Raw genomic sequence first — 25264 nt, 5'->3', positions numbered from 1 at the left:
CATGAATCGAGCAGAGAGACGAGCCAAACCGATGCCCGGGCTATAAAGAAGAACTATTGGAATGGGAGAGAAGATAAATGGAGGATGCGGCGGGAGTCCGCCTATGGTCGTTAGGCGTACGTATGTGGTCTCTCATGGTCCAAGGCAGAGAAGTGAACTAGATTTTACATCGACGCATGTGCAGCTCGTCGCGTGTATCCACTCAGAATTCTCTTCACTCTTACCATGGGTACGCCATGTGCCACCTCCGGCCTATGACACGTGTATATCCTATACGTGTATATCCCCGCTCGATGGTTCTTTATACTCCTCTCGTTTCTCAGGGTAGTGGAAATCGGTGTTGTGTTGGTGTCCGAAACCATATTGTGCTTCCGCCAAATCATTTTGCATAATATGCATGGCCGAGGGAAGCCACCAAAAAATAAGATGCTTCCGCCAAGCAAAATGCCGAGGGACCCTTAGCGCAACCGACGCTTCCGCCAAACATGGCCAACTTGACGATCAAGCATAAGCGCATCATTTGAGACGAATCCGCCATGAGCGACCAATGCTTCCGCCAAACGTGGACGACTTGATATCACTGGATTGAGATGGGGGCCGCGCGAACGCGAGCCCCTGCTGTCACAAATTATGACGTGCACTCTCCCGCTTGGGGAGATGCTAGGGCAAGCAGTCCCTCCGGTGGTGCAATGGAGGCACCGGCCCTAAGCCATCGGCCTTCTTGATCACCGATTGACCCCGCCCAGGTAAGTATGTTTTGGCTTAGCGCAACGCTCTCGTTTTATAGCCCCCTTGCTCTGCATCCTCTCTATGTGGGACGTTCTTATCTTGCGTCTGTGTATTCACCATGGCACGCACGCACAACCGTCATCGCGCCACCATCCTCTCACGTCAATCTACCCACTCACTATTGGTGGTTCACTTTAACCTCGTCCATGTTTAGCCCCTTCACGTTTCCGTTCATATCTATAGATCACACATCACACGCTCCAACCTCGCCTACCTTCTCCTTCTCGTAATTAATTTAAGTACAACGGCTAGAGAGAAACCATGCGCGTCGTGACGTAGAACCGTGCGTCAATGGCCATGGGTTGCCGAAGCTGTAGAATAACAAAGGAGGGAAACACCGATGCGATGTCCATGTACAACCAACACGCTCGCACAATCCTTGAGCACTGGCCGAGACGTGAATCCACGCGTGCGTCGCTTGTGCAATCCCCGTCGACACCCGAAGAACGTGAGGAGGATGAGGCGCATGTCTCACATCAGTCAATTTTGAGAATCACTTCCCGTCTCCCAAGCGCACAAATTGCGCAGATATGAGGAGGAGATACAACGCTTTCTAAAAGTTCGGAACGTCGGGAGCAAGAACTTCAAGTCGTGCGTTGCAAGCCCGGAGGAAACATAAGACGAAGCACGGAAATAGCAACAACGCAACCCTTGAGCTACATCAGGGTTGTTCTTCTGAATCATGTGCTTTATCGTCTTCTACATTATTTCTTCTCCCTTGCGTGTACATGTTGAAGCCATTATTTTAACGTATAGATCGTTAGATCATGTTGCCTTGGTCATACTTTATGCGTCGTATAAATCGTATGCGTGTTAAATGTATTGCTTGTGAGGTTTACGCCTACATTACGCATTACACTATCTACTCCGTTATTCGAAATCCATATAGTACATGTTTGATAGGAGATGTTGTCTCATGCGTGTATCAGGTCAATGCCTCAAACCTCATGTTTCATATACCCCTCCGGTCGCCGAGTGTCCGTAGAGCCCAAAGGCGTTTATTACGCGTCTCGATTGCATCGTCATTGGATTGCGTCTTTGTTTAAGATCCGTTTATGTATGCATGTGGATGGGATCGCGTGTATGCCTATGCGATGTTATACATGTCCTAGACATGTAGTGTGCATGTTCAGAATTTGTTATACGATATCGGTATCATATGCATGATGGTGTGTGTTTCGGGGTTTAGGGTCGCGGTGCCCACCCTCGCATTTCTGTGGGGAAGGTGCGGTGACCATCCTTATTTAACGAAATTAGTGCTACTACCCTCGGTCGCCCCGATTGTGCCATATGTAAAAATTGCGCAAAGCATGGCCACGGTCGGTGTATGTTGCCTTGGATCATGGTGTCTTGCCCATTCCCCGCCCATTTAAGGGGAATTAGGGTTAGACCCACTTCTCATTGGGTCGCCCTTACGAATCCCGCACCGAGTCTCCCGCGTTCGTTACTTGATTAGGGGGGCGTCACGAGACCATCATTGTGAAACGCATTGGTCATGAGATAACCATGTGACGGGCCACACTAGCTTCAATGCGGAGAAGAGGGCGCGTGTCGGCGTGGCCATTAGGTTGCTCATTAGTGTGTGCCATTGTCATGACGAGACTCGAGGTTGGGTAACGTGAAAACGTAGTTACCTAGATGCAACGATGCGGAACATATTTCCTTGAGGTTTACGCGCGCCGGTCGTTCAAGTAATTGTAAATTCTCTTTCCCTCGACATGCAGTGGGGCCTAATGATTTACTACGTGCAGACGGGTGGATCTCCATTACAATTCTCGCTCGATTCGGGAAGCTCACACGATTTCGTGAACGTTCGTTTGGTTCAGATATGGGGGCTTATAACCACCAATAACGAATCGCACCTATAAGGTGCACTTGGCGATGGGAGAGTATGTATATCCCGACTTGGTATAGGGATGGATAATAGGGTGGCTACAACCAAACAACAACAAATGTGGTCCCCACGATCGGCCAAGGTGGTTTCGATGCAATGAGAGGACAAAAGTTTGCCTTAAATGTTGAGATGATTATATAACGTATATCCCACATGGTGAGGCATGTTAGGGTGCAGCCTATAAGAAGCAAATCGGTTCTTCAAGAGAACTCATACCTTTCTCGGCCTTTTGGCTAAGATCAAGTGTAGTATCTGTTCTTATCAGTTTAATATCTGATACGCGGCCTATCAGGCCGCACGATATTAACCTAATTTCTTTCATGGGGGCAGCTCTCGCTCAAGGCAGCTTGCTGCATTTGGGAGTTGCGTGCGTCGCCTCAGCCTTGCACTGATGTTGAGGTCACATAGGCGCGCCCTCATTCTACAATGATAATAAAAATGAAGGAAGATGTTACATAGGCGCGCCCTCATTCTACAATGATAATAAAAATGAAGGAAGATGTTCCATAGGCGCGTCCCGCTTCTAATGATATAATCTAAAGGACGATGTCACGCGGATGAACGTTCTAGATAAATGCATCTATCTTTTCCCACATTTCTTTAGGTACTAGAACGGAAGGCTTTCAACGCGTGGTGAACGTCCATGAATCGAGCAGAGAGACGAGCCAAACCGATGCCCGGGCTTTAAAGAAGAACTATTGGAATGGGAGAGAAGATAAATGGAGGATGCGGCGGGAGTCCGCCTATGGTCGTTAGGCGTACGTATGTGGTCTCTCATGGTCCAAGGCAGAGAAGTGAACTAGATTTTACATCGACGCATGTGCAGCTCGTCGCGTGTATCCACTCAGAATTCTCTTCACTCTTACCATGGGTACGCCATGTGCCACCTCCGGCCTATGACACGTGTATATCCTATACGTGTATATCCCCGCTCGATGGTTCTTTATACTCCTCTCGTTTCTCAGGGTAGTGGAAATCGGTGTTGTGTTGGTGTCCGAAACCATATTGTGCTTCCGCCAAATCATTTTGCATAATATGCATGGCCGAGGGAAGCCACCAAAAAATAAGATGCTTCCGCCAAGCAAAATGCCGAGGGACCCTTAGCGCAACCGACGCTTCCGCCAAACATGGCCAACTTGACGATCAAGCATAAGCGCATCATTTGAGACGAATCCGCCATGAGCGACCAATGCTTCCGCCAAACGTGGACGACTTGATATCACTGGATTGAGATGGGGGCCGCGCGAACGCGAGCCCCTGCTGTCACAAATTATGACGTGCACTCTCCCGCTTGGGGAGATGCTAGGGCAAGCAGTCCCTCCGGTGGTGCAATGGAGGCACCGGCCCTAAGCCATCGGCCTTCTTGATCACCGATTGACCCCGCCCAGGTAAGTATGTTTTGGCTTAGCGCAACGCTCTCGTTTTATAGCCCCCTTGCTCTGCATCCTCTCTATGTGGGACGTTCTTATCTTGCGTCTGTGTATTCACCATGGCACGCACGCACAACCGTCATCGCGCCACCATCCTCTCACGTCAATCTACCCACTCACTATTGGTGGTTCACTTTAACCTCGTCCATGTTTAGCCCCTTCACGTTTCCGTTCATATCTATAGATCACACATCACACGCTCCAACCTCGCCTACCTTCTCCTTCTCGTAATTAATTTAAGTACAACGGCTAGAGAGAAACCATGCGCGTCGTGACGTAGAACCGTATAATGCGCACTCTTCAATTTAAATCGAAAATGCGACTAATAGTTTATGGCATACAAACAACAAACCTTTCAATAGATGTGCACATGGAACCAGGATATACGCTTGGGCCAACAGATTTATGCATCTGACCGAATTGGCACATACCTCTTCGACTTCATTCCATTCCTGCCTCACAAGAGGTAACAAAACGCAATTTTTTCTATTATTGATAGTTCTTATTACATACCGTAGAGGATCCGTTTTTCTTGGACATTATTGGACGCTTTAAGACAGATTTGAACCACGTTCGGAGTTAAGGAGAAGACGCCAGCCATACATCAGAGGAAAGTAGACTAGTGACTCATATATATTAGATCTGACAACCTTGGCTCATGCCTCTACTATTTCATACCATTTCCTGCTCGTGGCTCACACGGCAAAAGTGAGAACTAGACTTGAAATCCCACACTTGTTATATAGCATTCCGCATTGAGAACAGTGATTTAGTGAAATCATGGCTTACAGGTTTTAATAAAAATATTTCTATATGGCTAATTGACCACATACTGTAAATGCTTTTGCAGAGATTCAATGAGCACGATAGGATAGGAGGCGGATTATAATGAAATCATGCACCATAAAAACAGGTTTGCTTTTTAGAAATATAGTAGAGATGGTTTGATCAACCAACTATTCTTATGATAGAGTGTGTCTAGTATTGCTGTGTTACATTAATTTGAATTGAGAAGGGGGCCGCGCGAACGCGAGCCCCCGCTGCCACAAATTATGACGTGCACTCTCCCGCTTGGGGAGATGCTAGGGCGAACAGCCCCTCCGATAGTGCAATGGAGGCGCCGGCCCTAAGCCATCGGCCTTCATGATCACCGATCGACCCCGCCCAGGTAAGTATGTTCTACCTTTCCTAAGCGCTTTCATTTTATACACAACTCTCTATGTCGCCTCTCTATGTGGGATAATTCGAATCTAATCTTTCACAATGCTGTGTTTCTTGTATTTATTCTAATTTCTCACTATGACGACACGCACACTCCTTCCTACTAACCAACCATCCCATTCCCTCCTCTTGTACGCAATCAATCTATAATACCCCATTATTATTTGTGGGTGGGTGAGTGCGTGCGTGTACAATCTATCAACCTCGCTCGGTACTTAGCCACTTCACTTCTTGGATCTTGGTTCCTATCTATATGTATATAGAAATATCACACCTCATACACACCCAGCTCACCTCGATTTTCCTTTTTATACATATGTATGCTAAATACAGTTATTGGAGACCAAGGTTGTAACGTATCAACTAGGCATTGATGGTGATGGTTACAAGAGTTGTACAATAGCATGAGAAGGGAACACCGATGCATTATGCGCGTACAACCAGATACCTTTGCACTTCCTAGACAGCAACCAGATGTGCCACTCATGTGATTCCCATACATGATTAAGGAATGGGATTTGTTTGTCCCGCAAAGAATTGCCAATAGTAGGACAATGACTTGGACTGGTTTCTAAAAATTTTGCAACATTTCTTGGCAATTTAATGGTGTTCAATGCAATTGATGAATATTTGAACCTAATGGTATTATATCAAGAAAAATATATAGAAGCACAACTCACTTGAACGTACTTTAACTATTTGAACTAGATGGCTCCTTTGCCAAAACTTCACGAAACGCAACCATACAAGGTTAAGGTTATCCTCAACACCCTAGTACCAGCAAATGTTGTAAGTGTGGAATTGATTCCTTGAACAAATTTGTGCACTTAACAAGATTGAAGGGTAGATCCCACCACATTGTTGCATACTTCATTAATATGGACAATTATTGGATTAAAAAGCATAGACAAAACTAATGCTCATATTGTCGTAAGCATTGAAGGATTAACCATAGTATGAACCATGCGTACCATTCGTGCATTCGTGCTCGAGAATGATTCAATCATTCGAGAATGATAAACACTCTCGAAGAATGATAAATACCATACTTTTGGATAAATGGTTTACTATAAGGTAAACATTTTTTCATCACGAAATTTCTGTGATGAAATTTCATCACGAAATTTCTGAAAGATGAAATTTCATCACTGAAATTTCAGAAATTTTGATTGAAATTTCTGAAATTTCTGAAATTTTTGTGATGAAAAAATGTTTACCTTATAGTAAACCATTTATCCAAAAGTATGGTATTTATCATTCTTCGAGAGTGTTTATCATTCTCGAATGTTTGAATCATTCTCGAACACGAATGCACGAATGGTACGCATGGTTCATACTATGGTTAATCCTTCAATGCTTACGACAATATGAGCATTAGTTTTGTCTATGCTTTTTAATCCAATAATTGTCCATATTAATGAAGTATGCAACAATGTGGTGCAACAATGAAGTATGCATCAGTGATGAAATTTCTGAAATTTCGTGATGAAATTTCTGATTTTTTAGCACAGAAATTTCTTATTTTTTAGCACAGAAATTTCTGATTTTTCAGCACAGAAATTTCATCACTGAAATTAAAACCATATTTCTACACTAAATATACCTGAAGGTTGAATGCACTCTGCAGAATCGCAAATCGTTTGAGGCTAGGTTGTAGAGGAGAAAAGAGCGTAACGTTAGTGCAGAGGAAAAGGGAGAAAAGAGGGAAAATTTGAAAAAAAATGAAAAAAAAATGAAAAAAAATGAAAAAAATGAAAAAAAAAAAGACACGAATATTTGAATATCATTCGTGTTCGTTTTCCAACGTATGAAAACGAATGATATGGCAGACGAACACGAATTTTACGTACTATGGGATTAACTATCATGCGACAAAAAAGAGCTCCATGTTTTTGACTGAGACATATGATGTGTTTATCGACTAACATATTATGCTTGTAATATTGTCGAACCAAATTCCTATATGAGAATGTGAATGTGAACTAGAGGTTTGGAAGCAATTGATGTTCTCATCACCTTAATGATGTCATGGTTCGCCTTTTAGGCAAGCATCGAACGAGCTCCCCGTACCACCATAGATGTCCTGGCCAAGTGGAGAGATAGCTCTGAGAAGATATTTTTTAGTGTCCTTATAAAAATAGTCATCATTATCAAGATCATATTATAGCCAATAGATACGTGTGGCACTATTTTGTTTTTGAACTTCCTATCAAGTAGGCACATGACACACCATTTTGGCTAGTCTACGAGCAAGACACCATTGTGCCAATGGAGTTCATCATATCTAATCTACAGATAGTCATCCAAGAAGTAAAGTCTAGTTCAATAACAAGATCAAGGACAAAGACCTAGAGGAAAGGTACATAACCCTTGTGGTCTCCTCAAAGTGTCATAAGGAGAAACTCAAACTTGTGGGAGAGGGTCCCTATATAATAGCATAGGTCACAAAAGCAAGTGCATGTAAACTTAAAAACTTTGACAAACAAGACCTCCCCAACTTTACCAACAAAAGTTTGTTAAAAATATACCGCAACTAGCTAATATTAGAAACCTTACTTTCCCTTTGACATTAGACATATTGCCTCATGTTTTTCTTCTCCCTCCTAGTAAAAATGGCCATAGGACAAACCGTTATTCATGTACAATGCCTACTTGTGGAAGCCAACATATTGCCTCATGTTTTTCTTCTGCCTAGTAAAAATGGCCACAAGACAAACCATTGTTCATCTATAGTTATTGCTTGCGGAAGTCTCAAAGCAATAATGTCTTTTGGGACAAATTTGTTGTCATAAGAGTAGGTGCATGATTGCGTCAAGGGGCCATGCAATTTCGACCATCAATGATCTTGAATGGAAAGCTTGGTTGAGACTTCAGACGACCATATCAAACAAACTAGTTACCCTCGGTCCTAAGATCTGACCTTCAACTCGCACAATCTATAACACCAACTATAATTTATAAAAAATTACAATGAGCTAAACTGGCAACCTCTAACCTACAAAACATATAAAAACATTCTGGTTTTGCCAGAATGTCAAAGGTGCAATGGTTCCTCAAAAAAGGCTCTCAAGTGGCAAATTGTCAAGGACATACAAGTTACAAGTTGGCACCTCATTATGTGCCACAATAATTAAATATCCAAGCCTTCATTTTTTTCCAAGTAGGATGATGAGTAAGAACAAAAGTGGAGGGAGAGATTCAAATATGAGGAGAGAAGATGGGAAAGGACCAAAATGGAGTTGTATGGCTAAATATGCAATGAGTACCACTACAAAATCGGGCAAAGTTCCATGTGAGACTCTAAAAGAACTAATGCACAACGTGAGATCAGGGTTCATTGGAAATGGGAGAGATGGGAAGTGAGTGACGCCCTAGATGACTACACTATTTGAACAATATGTTTAACCCCCACCTAACCAACTATGGTTTGCAAATACCAAATCACATAAATGTAAGATCCTTGTTCACTATATTCACCCCCTAAGTGAGTGTTGGTTGCCCATTCACCTTCACTCAATAATGTTGCACTCCATCCACTTTCATCACACTTGTGCTACCATCAACAAATCATTTCGGATAATTTGAGTCAAGATGGAGCTCATCAACATTCTCATTGGGATCCTCGACCTAGAAACCCATACAACCTCTCAGTTCTTGGTGTTGCCTTCACTTTGCCTCTCCATTTGACCCTCAACACCTCCGCACTTATGACTAACCTAGTTGGAGCCTCACTTTCAACCTTAATAAACATTGTATTAAGCACCACATGCTCAATCTTTCCTCATCCTTCAAACAAGACTTTGAGGTGATGAAATCCTCCACGATCAACACACATTTAACCGAACTCTCACTATTCTCCCCTACCTCAACATACAACACCTCTAGTGCTCACAGTTGCTCGATCACAAACACCAACCTCCTCACTCCATCCATCCATCCCCTTCCCCCCACAACAATTAACCCATGACTACCTTCAATGCACCACTCCCCATCTTCTAACACCCTCTTCAACAATTGCCCCCTCTTCTCCAACCTTGACAACCTTCGCTTTGTGAATTGTCTGATTAACATTAAGTGCTAATTAGTTGAATGTTAATCACGCCTCTTTTGTTTTTGGCGTGTGACTTCCCTTCTTAATCAAGTTAGGTTGAGTACTATTGTGTCATTTTGTGACTTCAGATGTGTGTGTACTTAATATTTAAGCTTGGTTAAGGTTTAGGTTAACTTCTTAATTAGGTTTGTCGTAGTTAGGTGAGAGTGAGGGTTCATGAGGCTAGGGTTTGCATGGCTAACAACTCGAGCATGATTGGCAACAACTCTTGCACGATTCACTACTATTAGGGTATACGACGAATAGAACCCCTTGGCCAACAATATCTAAGTGGAGGCAAAATCCGCTGATATACAGGCATGTAATCAACGTAACACACTAATAGATGATTGAATGACACTTTGCACCTCTTTATGCATATCATGATGCCTACAAGTCTATTCATAAAAGCCACATTGTTTTATTATTAAATCAATCACACAATGTACTCAACACAAACTATTACGTTCTCATGTCTCGTATCTTTCCTGGTCACGATACACCATTACTAGGAGTTGCATGGAATGAGTTTTTTGTGGTACCTTTTACTTTGTTGGCTTTAAGAATTAGAGGAAAATTTATTCATTTTATATAACATTTGAGTTTTATATAGACAAGGACATTGATGCACTCCATTTTATTTACTGATTGTAATTCGTTTCTAGAATTTTGTTTCGTGGTTTTCTATCCCCCTTAAAAGATTTTTCACATAAATTTTTTGGTGTATTGTGCAATCCTTATGTTGTAGTCTTGGCTTGTATCTAAAATAACTTGCATGAAATCACCTTTGCCTCCTAATCAAGTAGTAGATTGCTTTTGACATTTCAAACATGGCCACAAGCTCAATTCTGTTTCATTTAGGGTTTACTTTCATTTCTTTTGTTTGATTTCGGGTGTAATTGTATTTGTTTGTGATGGTTCTACTTCCTATTACATGTTGCTCTTTATGGATCTCAAGTAGGCTTTTTTTATTACAACAAAGAAAAAATACGTGAAGACATAAGAAGCTCTGAAGGAAAAACAAATATTATCATGTGTCGAATGTCATGCTTGAAAGTAGTTACTCTCAATTGTGCATTTCAAGTAAACATCTTAGTCAATAATTAATTCATTATTTGTGTTTAATTAATCTTTCTTGTTAATGAATATTCTTATATGAACTAGCCTTTTATTTTGAATGAAAACACCATACTTTTATAACATATCCTCTTATTAACTCATTCTCCATGCTTAATTCTTCCAAGATTATTATTATATACTCATCTTTAGTCTTTAATTAGCCAAGTTTTTTCCCCATACTTGCCAAATGCTCTTGTGTTAATTCACTATTAATTGGTAAGCAATAATCATCGACGATTTTTCAAGTTATACTAGCCAGACAATACAAATGCTCCAAGCGTTCTTACCTCAATATTGTTTTCTTTGACTTGCATTCTTGTCTAATGCTAATCTTGATGCTCTCCACAATAGAGGGAATTATTCCTTTCTGAAGGATCTCAATTCTTCTATGCCTGAGTGCTTTCGACACGTATTTATATCTTTTGCATGTTCAGATGTAAATGGACATGCATATGGACGGCATCATATGGGCATATATGGGTGGGTCATTTGGGTTTTATTTTGGTGAGGCAAAATAGCCCAATTCACGTTGAGGATTCTCTCTAGGGCCATAATTTGGTGTTAGAAAAGACGTTAATGTATCTTTCTTTCTTTCTCTTTATCTATGTGCCATGGGACATATGAGTATGGAATATGGAATGGTTAGGTCTGTGCCTGATTTAGTGGAGCAGGCAATATTTGGGCGTCCCACATAGAAGGGCAGGAGAAGGCTATGGCTATAAATAGCGAGGGGCTACTATGGTTATCTTCATCTTTGCGCTTGGGGCAATGACGCAGTTAGTGAGGGCTTCCCGAGACGCGTCAATTGCTGGTTGAAAACTATTTCCAACCCCCCTCCCCGGCTCCTGCTAAAGGAGCCTCGGAGAATTTTTGCAAAGGCCCTTGCTCCTCTCCGGAGGAGTGGGCCTCTGAAAAATCCTTATGAAAATGATAGATGAACGGAACGATTTGAGTGGCTACAATGATTCTTTCCTGGTGATGCTAGAGAATCGATTCCTGTTGCTGTACTGGCGAAGTAAATGATTTGGATACTGATTTCTGTTATATTCTAGCTGATTTTATCTGTATGTCCCTGGTGTGTACAAGTGTCTGAGTTATTGCGGCATATCATCTCGTTTCCATTGTTGTGTCCCAACATTGTAAATTGAACAAACTTGCGTTTCTTATCAAACAGCTGGGAAATGCGTTTACATAACTTTTGTATGAAATAAAGAAAGACTTAGAAATCTGATTTTTCTTGATGAATATTGTTGTTTCTGAATATTTGGAACATAATTTCAATTTGGTTCAATGTAATTTTGTCATGGAAAAATGTACATTTTTTGATTTAGATGTTGAGGTAACCAAGTTCGTGTACTTGCCATTACTGTTGCCACTATTATTATGATGACTCTCCTTATTTCTTTCCATTAAACCATTCCCTTGTTGCCTGTTTCTTCTTCAATTCATCTCTCGATGTTGCAATGATTCTTATCCAACTAAAGAGGGCCTTATTATAGGTACCAAATCTCTTTTAGTTAAGGGGCCATAGCTTATAGCTTTTGCTTAATTACAGAAGTGATCTATGATGGCTAATTCATCACTGCATTTTCCAGCAAAGAGAATGACTGTCATGTGCATTTACATTGTCTAACAGAATCATATTGTGCTTTGCACATAACATCTTGGTTGTTTGCTAGGGTTTCTGGTATCCATATCTTTATTGCATAAGAGGATCTGGTGTCCCGCATCAGTTTCCAGTAAAATCTAATGACACTGTTTGTGTCCTTAGCCTGATGTCTTAAATCAAAGGATATATAACAGATACCCAATGAAAAGGGGTAAAAAGAAGTTTAGCTCAAAAATTCGTTGCACCTTTTTCCTATCAAATCCTGGAAGATCTAACCATCTCTCTCTCTCTCATAGATTCATCATACTTAACTCTTCTTCTTATTCTGGTGTAGATTTTTGCCATATCTACTCTAACTTGAAGCTTCCAAACTAATAATCTCAAGCCTATTCAGTCTTTCAAAATCGAAGCGCAGTTCCCAGTTTCAGAGAGATTGTTTCATGTTATGTATACCCAAAAAATGTCATTATGAGCGTGCCCGATATGATAAAAAACACAACAATGTCAACGAAACAACCCACCAATAACTCTTTTTGGAACCATAATTGCGTTTGATAAAAAAGGATTGAATTTGCATTAAATCTGAATAATTTGTCCACACATTGGGCAAATTGTTGCATATTTTTGTCAAAACAGAATGTAAGTGTATCATTTGATTCATCACAAACCTTGATGCCTTCCATAACATCTTGGTACTTCACACACATTACTAACGAAAATAGCCCAAGCAACATACTCATCCCCTTACAACACATCCTTAGCCCATATGTAGAGAAGTGGTCAGTTCTTGTTCTCGAGGCCTCCATTTCTAGTGTTTGCCAGAACGTGCTCTGGGTCAATCTGTCATTTTTAATTTCCTCTAACGGTATTCCAAATCTCATAATTTTGAGCCTCATATAAGGTTGGGGGTTTATATTTGTGTGATTGCATCCATCTACTTGATTACGCTTACAGATTTAGTGTATGAATTGGCAAATATTTACAAACCAAATAACGATGACTTAATGGGCTCAACATTGATAAATTGTTGGCCAAATCAACTATATGCATGGTCATTGCTTGCATGGTAGTATACATTGTCTAATGTATCTTCTCTATAGGATTCAAAATGGTGTATAATTGAAAGAGGGGATCATTCTAATTACATTCTTCTCATATTGTGCTTTCTTTGTTCTTGTTTGACAACGCATACCATATGCAAACTAATCAGATGAGTCTCTTATTCACCATTTGGAGATTGTGAGAGAATGCAAGAAAGTCATGAGATGAAGTAGGAAATTAGTAAAGATTTAGTAGAATGTTTCTGCATTTCTATTCGACACATACATTCCCTTGATACATGTATGTTCACATGTAGAGCACCAAACAAGAAGTAATGTATGGTGAAAAATGAGGGTCACTAAAGTAATGTATGTATTACTCTAAAAATGGAATGGAACGGAACGAGATGGATTAATAGAATGAATTTGAGTGAGAAGAATGCTAATTTCCACAAGGTAGCAATGGGGAATGTGTAGGTAAACATGTATGCAAAGACCTTCAATCTGGATCAGCTATCAAAAGAATGAAAGGAAAGTAAAAGGAAAGAAATGAGATATATAAGAAGAATGGAATGGAAAGGAAAGGAAAGAAATGAGAGAATTGATGGAATGAAACTGGTGATTTTGAATTATACCAGATTGTCAGTAAGTGTAACTGGGTTTTGTATACGGGAAACACTAAGAAATCCTGCATTTTTCCTAACAAACCATCAACTATGAATTAGTACCCTGTCAGTAAAAAGCTAGAATCTTTCAATGTTCCTTCAGAAGCTTCTCATGCTTTCTGCACTATCTCAGACCTTTGAAGCTCTGCGAAGAGATGAAGGGATTTGGGAAGGAATTTGATGATGCATAGGCAATCTATAAGGAGAAAGAGAAGAAGATTAGGTCTGTCTGGACCTCGAGTAGACTCCATTGATTACTTACTACCAAGAAGAGAAACAGAACAAAGAAAAAAGCTCTCAAGGACGAATAAAGCTGTGTTACATACTCCCAGTTAGAAAGTCACTGCTTTCTGTGTTCTTTATCAGCAGCATAGCGCCCCTGCCAATAGTAAGTACATCAGGTAAATGTCCTAAACAAGGCTTTAATCCAGATTCTCTGTGTTTAATTCTTTCCAAGCGTATTAATGACTGCTGATCTATGAACTGGCCCTTTAATTAACCCAATGTTGCAGGTCGTATTAACTTGTTACCTATACAGATCCTTAGCATCTTCTATCTCTTTCCTGCTCCTTGCTCCCAAATCCAAATTCTTATGTAAATCGAATCCAATCTCGTTTGTTTAGGTTTTTACTCTGAGAATTCCTTTAGGGTTTGTTATGTCTAATCATGACATTCTCTTATAAAATTTGGAATGTTCATAATCTGGCTTATTAATACAGGTTATTTTGTGGGTCATGGCTTGACATGTGTGAAGGGCAATTCTACTCATCAAGTTGAATTTCAGGAAGTGGTTTGGATACATTAGGACATGTCTTCCAAACCCTAATGTATAGCTGGCTCCTATATCTTCCAAATATATGCTACCATGGGTCCTAGGGGACATGCACTCATTTTTTACAATCAAATTTTGGTATGTGTGTAATAATGCCACAATTTTTTATATTTTCCATTGTCTACTTCGGTTTAGGTTAGGTTAGGTTGGTTAGCCATGCTCATGGATTATGCGAAAGAATGGTCAGAGATGGGAATGCACAAGCTTTAGGGTTTAGGCCCTTCATTTTTTAAGCCCCTTCATCGATATGTAGTCTAGGTACTAAAAATTGCATTGGCACAATTGTTTGTTGCTCGTACACTAAAAACGGTGGGTTGTCTAGCTACCTCATAGGAAGCTCAAAATAAAACCGTTCCAATTGTCTATATTGGCTCTAATATGATCTTCTTGATAGGACAACTTTTTGGTAAGGAAGCTAAAAAGAATATTGTTAGAGCCAACATACATTCAAGTAACATTGAGGCAACATTGCCTACTTGCTTTCACCTAACAAACGTTTAAACCCAAATAGTTCAAACTGAATTGTTACAAAAAATCCAAACTCAAACCAAATGGTTTTAGAGATTTTCAAACCACATTTTCACGGTTTGGTTTCGGTCTTCAAGTTCGGTTTAAATTCAAAACTTTCAACATTTCAAAATTTTAAATATTTTTCCTAAAATGCGAAAATTAGGCCTAAAAATGAAAAGGTTGGTGAAAGCAATATTCAAGAAAATAATCAAGTATCGACCCTAAATTGTCAAACCGTTTATACTAGAAACCATTAAGTTGAAAACGGCTCAAACTGAAGTGTTGACCCCCCAATCCGAACCGATTACAAAAACTTGAACTGGAACCAAATCGTTTTAACTGTTAAGCCCTGGTTTCGTGGTTTGGTTTGGTTCACAAACTAAACTGTTATTGACTAGTAATTACGACAACATTTTTCGGTAGTACGTTGGCCAATACCACATCAGATCATATGGCTAAACAAGTATGATTTTCACTACCATATTGGATGCGTCTTGCAAAAACATGGAACCCTTTATTCTAGTATAGTGGTTGATCCTTTAATGCTTTCAAGAACACGCGCATTAGTCTTGGATATGGTTTTTACCCAACCAATGTCCATGTCATTGAAGTCTTCAATAGAGTGGCAGGATTTGCCTTGCAAGCCTACTCAACATTTCTTGGCCTTGGGCTTCAAGAATAGCCTTAACCTTACATAGATGTGTTTCAATACCGTATTTATTGATTGAAGATTTGACAAAGGAGACATTTGGTCGAGATCCACCACATCACTACATTTCAAGCGGTTTTATGAACCTAGAGTTTTTCATTTTGGCATGCTCATCCGTTGCACTTCCTCTTCCCTTTCCTCCAAAGCTCGCAACTTGTTGGCAACTGTTGCAACACAAATGCCTTCTCAACCGTGTTCGTTTATAAGTCGATGGGGGGATCACATCTCGCAAATGGTGGTCATGGAGTGCAAGGGTGTTTGGTTGTATGTGCATAATATATTGGTGTTTCCTTCCCACGATACTCAACAACTTTTGTAACCCCTTCCATTAGTGCTTGGTTTGTACGTCACAACCTTGGTCTCCAAACATTGTACGTAACATATGTATATAAATGAAAATCGAGCTGAATTGGGTGTGTATGAGGTGTGATATCTCTATATACATATATAGACAGGAACCAAGGTCCAAGATGTGAGACATGAAGGGGCAAAGCAAGTACGGGGCGAGGTTAGAGGCACACACCTCACCCACCCTCAAATAATAGTGGGGTTCAGTGTTCACCCTAGATTGATTGTGTACATACATATACATATGTATAGGAGGTGGAATGGGATGGTTAGTTAGTAAGGAAGGAGTGTGCGTATCGTCATAGTGAGAATAAAAATACAATGAACAGCATTGTGAAAGATTAGATTAGAATTGTCCCACATACAAAGGCAACAAAGCGAGTTGTCTATAAAATGAAGGCGCTTAGGGAAGGTGGAACATACTTACCTGGGCGGGGTCTATCGGTGATCATCAAGGCCGATGGCTTAGAGCCGGCGCCTCCATTGCACTATCGGAGGGGCTGTTTGCTCTAGCATCTCCCCAATGTGGGAGAGTGCACGTCATAATTTGTGGCAGCGGGGGCTCGCGTTCGCGCGGCTCCCTTCTCAATTGGATGTAACACGATAATTCAACAGACAGTGAGTTTATCCAATCAACAAGGATTTGAACATGATTCACTAAATCATTGTTCTCATGGTGGTTATGTTATTATATCTAGTTCTCACTTTTGCCGTGTGAGCCACGAGGTGGAAATGGTATGAGGCAAGGTTGCCAGATCTAATATTTTTATGTATCTGTCGGCCTCTCTCATCCTAACATCCTTTTTCCATGTGCACCTCCATGTATGTATATGCATAACGACGTTTGTGTGTCCATCTCATCTAACTCCCCCATATATATGTCAGTCACTATACTTTTGTCTGATGCATGGTGTCTTCTACTCACTTCGTCCGTAACTTAACTCCGAACGTGGTTGAAATCTGTCCAAGGCATCCAATCAAAAACTGTCTTAAGAAACCCTCTCTAAGGTATGTAAATATATATAACAATGATCAATAATCGCAAAACTACGTTTTGTCTCTGCTGTGAGCCATGGGCCAAGTCGGTCAGATGTATATAAATCTGTCGGCCCTTCCTCTCGCCGCCAAGCATATATCCTGCTCTACATGTGGCACATTCGTCAGATCCTGTCTATAATGTGGTGTTGCTGCGCATCCATTTAACTTCCTATCTGTTCCTACGGATTGTGGTTTGTGGTCAATGAAATATAATATAATATCAGGATCAACAGAGCCGAAGCTTTCCTGTAAACTAGTGTTTCTTAAGATTGATGAAATCGAAGAGGCATGGGCCAATTCAGTCTGTTGCATTTTCCCTTTAAAATTGAAGAGCCCGCCATATCTTACAGTATACGATTCTTTTAGAATTATAGTTTGAAAGGGGGGGGGCGCGCCTGTATTACCTCAGAGGCAGTGCAAGACTGAGGCGACGCACGCAGCTCCCAAAGACAGCAAGCTGTCTCGGGCAGGAGCTGCCCCCATGAAAGAAATTAGGTTAATATCATGTGGCCTTATAGGCCACGTATCAGATATTAAACTGATAAGAACAGATACTACACTTGATCTTAGCCAAAAGGCCGAGAAAGGTATGATTTGCCCATCGCCCTGCTTTGCTTGTTATAGGCGACACCCAAACTTGTCTTTATATGTGGGATATATAATACTGTGTCTAGCACCTTTACTTTTGCTTTAGATACACACATCCTAATTTATTATCTATCTTGTGATCCTCCATAGAGAACTATATTCGATTGGTCTTCAAAACTAACATCTAGAGAGGGGTTTGTCCACCATCACATAACCATTACTCTAATCTGGTGAAGTTCATGTATAAGTCCACAAGTAAGTCTGGGATGAGACATGTTCCCACCACTTATGACTACCTCAAGTAGAGGACTTTTAGCAGACATATGTCATACATGGATACCACTTGATGCTACAAGCATTGCTCCTCACCTAGAGATACCTAATTCTAGGTGAGATTTCATCCAAAACAAGACTTAATTTAGCTGCTTTCTCCAAAAGATGCAAATGCAATTGAAAAACATCTCCAGTATATATGCTTCTCGCATTGATGGTCTTAACAACAAGAGACATTCGTCAATGAGCTTGGGCTTGGTACTTGATATCATCAATCAAATTTTTATCATTAGCAAAATAGATATTTTGATCCTATATAAGTGGTTCAAATTGCTATACTAAATGCAGTTCCACACTAGAGCCTTGGAAAGAAAGCTAATTTCTCCACTAAATTGGAGTCGCATACAATTATGAATTTGTGGATTGAAGGTTAAAAAGTTTTAAGTTGCATTAATAGAGGTAGAAATTTGATTATTATAATAATTAAAATGGGCACATTAGAGTTTATAGAGGTAATAAATATGAGTAAACAATGATTAAAAGTTCAAAGTTGAATTAATAGAGGTAGACAAATTTATTATCACAATAGTTAGAATGAACACTTTAGACTTTAGGGAGGTAATAAGTTTGCATAAAAAATGATTAAGTATTTTTTTGGTGAATTGTATTTATGATGGAATTGGAGTGGAAATTTTTAATAGAATGTATGACTTTGTGTTTATCATGCTATATCTGTCATGATATGGCAAGACTCGAACCCATGACCTTAGGTTATATGGGTCGAGCTCTTGACCATTAGAACATCTATTGTAATACGTAGGATATTATTTTCATTTACATTTTATTATAGGAAATTAGTGTATATTCCAGATTTCTCTGGAACATTCTAGAAGCTTCAGGATTACTCCTGAAAACACTATAAAAGAGGGCACTAGGCATTATGTTGAACCAAATTGGTTCAACGCCAGTCTTAAGCCTTTTAGCCACCGTTGTATATTCTCTTCATATAATAAATATCTTTCTTATCATCACTCTCTCTCTCTCACTCTCTCTCTCTCTCTCTCTCTCTCTCTCTCTCGCTCACTTCTTCCTTCTCTCGAAGAAGTTCCACACCTCTCATAGTACTAATCCTTCGTTTAGTACTAATTCCTTCTCTGTCTCAGTACTGTTCATGACAATATCCTCCAAGAAGTTTGTCTCCATTAGTGTGAAGAACCATCCAACAATTATATATAACATGTAGGAATTTGTAGGTTCTGGTACGAGTTTAACATGAAGATTTATACATCAATCCGGATCCTTTTATAGGCATCTGGTATGAGTTTACAAAACGATGCCTTACTGGATACCGGCTACTAATAAGTGTGGATTCGGATCAGTACAACTAACCGGATCCGTCCTTTCCTTAATAATTATTTACTACTCTTTACATAATATTCATTTGATCCATCTCTTCCCTGTCCACACTTCTCCTCCGGGTCATACTCTTAGGGCCAACACTTGGCACGCCTGTGGGACAATGCCTTGTCGCAATTCAGTGCTCGGCCACCACCGAGGAACAGGATCGATTCACAGAAAACGGGAAGTACAAGAATGCACGAAAAACAATAGAGAGAAGGGTACACTGGATGTTTTACGTGGAAAACCCTAAATGGGAAAAACCACGGGAGTGCAAGACTCCAACTATCACTATGCGCGGGAATGTACAATGGCGAGCTGCAAGGCGACGACCTTGAGCTCGCTGTCCTCGCCACAGGCGGCGGTATTACACAGAGGCGTCGACCTCTTCCTTCCTCTTCGTTCTCTCACTCTCTCTCGGCTGCTCTCACTTCGCTCCCTCTTAGTGGAAAACAGAAAATGAGCAACAACAAACAAAACTGTTTGCCCTAAGTCATATTTATACACATATGACTTTCGGGCTATTTACAAATATAGCCTCAAGGGCACTTGGCAAACATATTCACAGATATGTCCCCGCATCCGGATCTCTCTCCGGGTACATACGTCATCCGGCTCCGTAACCGGGGTCTTCAGCATCCGGCTCCGTAACCGGGTACTCTTCATCCGGCTTCATGCCGGGTACTCTTCATCATACGGTTCCGTAACAGCCTCCGGGCTTGCCGTCATTCATCTCCGGACATCCCATCCGGAGGGACCGAAATCCCAACATGCCTTGCACGTCGAACCCATGGGGTTTGAGTGGTTCCTTCTCTGTTTCCGTCCTTTGATGCTGCTGCTCCATCTTCGGTTTCGGTTGCTTCTCCCTTGGCTCTGGCTCCGGTCCTACTCCTGCTGTCTGCTCCGCTCTGTGTGTGTCCGGCTCTGTTTCCAGTTGCTGATCCGGATGTGTCCCTTGCAACTTTGTTCCTCCCGTTTCTGTCTGTGTTCCCGGCATTGTCTCCGTCTCATCCACCTGTTGATGATGATGTTGTTGTTGTTGTGTGGAAGCCCTTGTCTCCGGTTGTTGATCTTCATAACTAATATTGATCTACTCCACTTTTTTCTCTGCTTCCTTCCGTCGTCGCTCCCACTCATAACAACCTTCCAACTATAGTTGCACTTGGAGTTGGTCATCTTCAATTCCGTCGATGAGCTTCCGAACGACCTCTAATTGTGTTTCGGTTAGGGCATAAAAATCATTCGACAATTCTTCTTGGATGGTGACTATACTTTCCTCATCCATCTTATAGAAATTGTCGCCAGCTTTCTTTTCGTTTTCAGCATCCGCCCGGATCAGTTGAAGTTCCGCCGCTTGTTTTGACCACTGATTCCATACATCCGTTGAACAGTCGTCTATCTTTATTTTCATCTGGTCCCTCCATGCTCCGACCATCATCCCATGTCGTGTCAAAGCACATCGCGTATAAGAGCTTGGCGTGTCCGGGCAGAACCGCTGGAGTTTTGAACCATGAGAGTGGAAATAAGAAGATGAAAGAGAAGAGTGGGAAGTGTTGGGATTTCGGTCCCTCCGGATGGGATGTCCGGAGATGAATGACGGCAAGCCCGGTTGCGGTTACGGAACCGGATGATGAAGAGTACCCGGCATGAAGCCGGACGAAGAGTACCCGGATACGGATCCGGATGATGAAGACCCCGGTTACGGAGCCAGATGACGAATGTACCCGGAGAGAGATCCGGATGCGGGGACATATTTGTGAATATGTTTGCCAAGAGCCCTTGAGGCTATATTTGTAAATAGCCCGAAAGTCATATGTGTATAAATATGACTTAGGGCAAACAGTTTGTTGTTGTTGCCCATTTTTCTGTTTTCACTAAGAGGGAGCGAAGTGAGAGCAGCCGAGAGAGAGTGAGAGAGAAGGAGGAAGGAAGAGGTCGACGCCTCTGTGTAATACCGCCGCCTGTGGCGAGGACAGCGAGCTCAAGGTCGTCGCCTTGCAGCTCGCCATTGTACATTCCCGCGTATAGTGATAGTTGGAGTCTTGCACTCCCGTGGTTTTTCCCATTTAGGGTTTTCCACGTAAAACATCCAGTGTGCCCTTCTCTCTATTGTTTTTCGTGCATTGTTGTATTTCCCGTTTTCTGTGAATCGATCCTGTTCCTCGTTTGTGGCCGAGCACTGTTTTGCTACAAATTGGTATCAGAGCAACGGTAACACAGAAAATGGAAGGCGGCAGCAGCGGGCAGCCGGGGATGATGGTGCTGAATGCGTAGAACTACGCCGACTGGAAGATAAAGATGGAGGATCTGCTCATTGTTCGGGACCTGTATGAACCGATCGACAGGTCGGAAATACCCAAGGGGGTACTTGAGACGGAGTGGAGGCTTCTGAACCGGAAAGCCGTTGCAACCATTCGGCAATACGTCGACGTGAGCGTTCTACAACACGTGGCGAACGACACCAACACATATGAGATGTGGAGGAAGCTGTCGGGCCTCTACGAGAGGAAGAATGCGTTGAACCGGACCTCCCTGATGAGAAAGATAGTGAACCTCAAGTACCGGGACGGCGAGAGTATGGTGGAACACGTAAGCACGTTCATGGGATTCGTGAACCAGCTTGCGGCGATCAAGTTCCCGTTGGAGGATGCAATGCAAGCCATCATTCCGATGTGTACATTGCCGGAAAGCTGGGAGAACTTGGTGGCGACACTCAGCACCTCCTGCACGGAAGATAACTTGTCCCTACAAACGGTAAAGACAAGTATTTTGAACGAAGAAGCGCGTCGGAGAGATAAAGAACCGGCCTCCGACTCGAAGGCGCTGCTTACCGAATCGGAACGGGGAAGACAATGGAACCGGAGTCCGCAAAGACGGGAGAAGTCGGGGACCCGGTCGCAGTCAAGAGGAAGGCCCACGTGCTTCCACTGTGGGAAGCCGGGGCACTTCCGGAAGAATTGTCGGCATTACCGAAAGGACAACGGAGCCGACGACACCGATTCGAAGATGTCACCGGAGCGAAACGGCGCATACCGGGGAGCCACGGACCGGAGAGGTCCGGATCGGCGAGGGCAGGGTCGGAAAGGAACGACGGCACTCGCGGCAAGTGAAGAAGAGATAATGCTCATTACCGAAGAAAGGGAGCTGAACCTTGCCGGTGAAGAGATGACCTGGGTGGTCGATTCCGGAGCGTCGTTCCACCTGACCCCGGAGAAGAAATACTTCTCATCCTACACAGCTGGTGAGCACGGCTGTGTCCGGATGGGAAATGAAGGTACATGCCGGATTGCCGGCATAGGAGACGTGTGGCTGATGACATCAACCGGATGCAAGATGCTGCTGAAGGATGTTCGACACGTTCCGGAGGTCCGATTGAACCTGATCTCGGCCGGGAGGCTAGATGATGAAGGCTACACGGGTAGCATCCGGAACGGTGTCATGAAGTTCAGCAAGGGGAGCCTGATAGTGGCTCGGGCCCGGAAGGTCAACACTCTGTACCTGATGAATTCCCGGCTATGTCCGGAGGAGCTGAACGTGGCAGCCGACACTGCCGGTGAGCTGTGGCACAAGAGACTGTGCCACATGAGTGAGAAGGGGATGAAGAGGCTTGCAGAAGACAACCTTATTCCAGTGAAGCATGTGCACCTGGAGAAGTGCACCGATTGCCTGGCCGGTAAGCAGAACCGAACCTCCTTCCACTCAAGGCCACCGACGAGACGTAGTGTACCATTGGAGTTGGTGCACACTGATGTGTGTCAGGTAGAAACGAAGTCACATGGCGGAGCCCAATACTTCGTAACATTCATAGATGACCATAGCCGGAAGTTGTGGACGGCACCGTTGAAGACAAAGGACCAAGTATTGTCCGTCTTCAAAGAACTCCACGCGAGAGTGGAAAGGGAATCCGGCAAGAAGCTGAAAGCGATACGAGCGGATAACGGAGGGGAATACCGGGGGCAGTTCCAGGAGTACTGTCGCTCGAAGGGAATCCGGCTCGAGTTTACTGTGCCGAAGACGCCGGAACTGAACGGGCTGGCCGAGAGGATGAACCGGACCATAATGGAGAGGGTCCGGAGTATGCTGGCGCATGCGAAATTACCCAAGGGATTTTGGGCTGAGGCAATGTCGACGGCGACGTATGTGATAAATAGATCACCCTCAGTACCTTTGGACGGAGACACGCCGCAGAAGGTGTGGACCGGTAAGGAAGTGTCCTACGGGCATCTGAAGGTGTTCGGGTGTCTCGCATACGTGCATGTGGCAAAGGACCGGAGAGGAAAGTTAGATCCAAAGACCCGGCCATGCATATTCCTCGGTTACGGCGACGACGAGTTCGGCTACCGAGTATGGGACCCGGTCGACAAGAAGATATTCAGGAGTCGAGATATCATCTTCATGGAGGACAAGACACTCGCCGACTGGGAGTCGGAGAAGAAGATGAAGAGCTCCAAGTCGACCGGTGAGGATAAACTCTACGAGGAGCAGTCCCGACCGGCAAGGGACCGGTTAGCACTCGAGGATCCGGCCGAAGACGGTGAAGAAACAGAACCGGCCGAGGAAGATGAAACTGATACCGGAACCGGCCCCGATCCCGAAATGGATTCGGATGAAGAGGAAACGGAGCAGCCGGTTACCGAAGCTCTGGAACGGAGATATCCTCTAAGAGAGAGAGAAGGGCCCCCCGGAGATTTCCGGAACCAGAGCACGTGCTGCTAACCGACGAAGGGGAGCCGGAGAGCTTTGAAGAAGCAAAGCATGACACCCAGAGCCGCAGGTGGTTGAGTGCCATGCAAGACGAGATGGATTCCCTGCATGAGAACCACACATATGAACTTGTGGAGTTGCCAAAAGGAAAGCGGGCACTACGAAACAAGTGGGTGTTCAAGCTGAAACCGGGAGATGCCGGAAACCCCCCGAGATACAAAGCCAGGATCGTGGTGAAGGGGTTCCAGCAAAAGAAGGGCGTCGATTTCGACGAGATATTTGCCCCGGTAGTGAAGATGACCTCCATCCGGACGGTGCTGAGCATAGCGGCAAGCATGGACCTCGAGGTAGAACAGATGGACGTGAAGACGGCATTCCTTCACGGTGACCTCGAAGAAGAGATCTACATGCAGCAACCGGAAGGATTCGAGAAGAAAGGGAAGGAGCACCTGGTATGCCGGTTGAAGAAGAGCCTTTACGGACTAAAGCAGGCTCCCCGGCAATGGTACCGGAAGTTCGACTCCTTCATGACCGACAAAGGGTACCACAAAACGCAGTCTGATCACTGCGTGTTTGTGAAGAAGTTCGAAGGAGGAGACTCTCTAATACTCCTCCTGTACGTGGACGACATGTTGATCGTCGGACGGGACCAGGTCAAGATACGGGCGCTGAAGAAAGCGCTTCACCGAACCTTCTCAATGAAGGACCTGGGTCCGGCGAGGCAAATACTAGGGATGCACATCATCCGGGACCGGAAGAAGGAGCAGTTGTGGCTGTCACAGGAGAAGTACGTGACAAAGGTGCTTCACCGGTTCAACATGTCGGAAGCAAGAACGGTCGGGTCAACCCTCCCGGCAAACTGCAAGTTGTCCAGCAAGCAAAGCCCCAAGACAAAGGCTGAGAAGGAGGACATGATGAAAGTACCATATGCCTCTGCCGTCGGAAGCTTGATGTACGCAATGGTGTGTACAAGACCGGACATAGGATATGCAGTTGGAGTGGTGAGC

General features: G+C 43.1%; 7 non-coding genes across 7 annotated transcripts; 3 read left to right on the top strand and 4 right to left on the bottom strand.

Moving 5' to 3' along the window:
- Positions 1-590: 590 nt before the first annotated feature.
- Positions 591-754, bottom strand: LOC147849103 (U1 spliceosomal RNA). Its single transcript, XR_015531827.1, has one exon. It is a non-coding gene; the product is annotated as a U1 spliceosomal RNA (small nuclear RNA).
- A 2141-nt stretch (positions 755-2895) lies between these two features.
- On the top strand, positions 2896-3102 carry LOC147849102 (U2 spliceosomal RNA). Its single transcript, XR_015531841.1, has one exon. It is a non-coding gene; the product is annotated as a U2 spliceosomal RNA (small nuclear RNA).
- Positions 3103-3915: 813 nt separating this feature from the next.
- LOC147849101 (U1 spliceosomal RNA) lies at positions 3916-4079 on the bottom strand. Its single transcript, XR_015531826.1, has one exon. It is a non-coding gene; the product is annotated as a U1 spliceosomal RNA (small nuclear RNA).
- A 1046-nt stretch (positions 4080-5125) lies between these two features.
- LOC147849100 (U1 spliceosomal RNA) lies at positions 5126-5289 on the bottom strand. Its single transcript, XR_015531825.1, has one exon. It is a non-coding gene; the product is annotated as a U1 spliceosomal RNA (small nuclear RNA).
- A 6004-nt stretch (positions 5290-11293) lies between these two features.
- LOC147849099 (U4 spliceosomal RNA) lies at positions 11294-11450 on the top strand. Its single transcript, XR_015531846.1, has one exon. It is a non-coding gene; the product is annotated as a U4 spliceosomal RNA (small nuclear RNA).
- Positions 11451-16675: 5225 nt separating this feature from the next.
- Positions 16676-16840, top strand: LOC147849098 (U1 spliceosomal RNA). The gene has a single exon (XR_015531832.1). It is a non-coding gene; the product is annotated as a U1 spliceosomal RNA (small nuclear RNA).
- Positions 16841-17678: 838 nt separating this feature from the next.
- Positions 17679-17885, bottom strand: LOC147849097 (U2 spliceosomal RNA). The gene has a single exon (XR_015531834.1). It is a non-coding gene; the product is annotated as a U2 spliceosomal RNA (small nuclear RNA).
- Positions 17886-25264: the final 7379 nt, after the last annotated feature.

Source organism: Azolla caroliniana, unplaced genomic scaffold (assembly GCF_043228905.1).
Source record: "Azolla caroliniana isolate FFs.n. ecotype wild unplaced genomic scaffold, voAzoCaro1.0.p SCAF_128, whole genome shotgun sequence".
Classification (NCBI taxonomy): Eukaryota; Viridiplantae; Streptophyta; class Polypodiopsida; order Salviniales; family Salviniaceae; genus Azolla; species Azolla caroliniana.
This window is presented reverse-complemented; position numbering and strand designations above follow the sequence as displayed.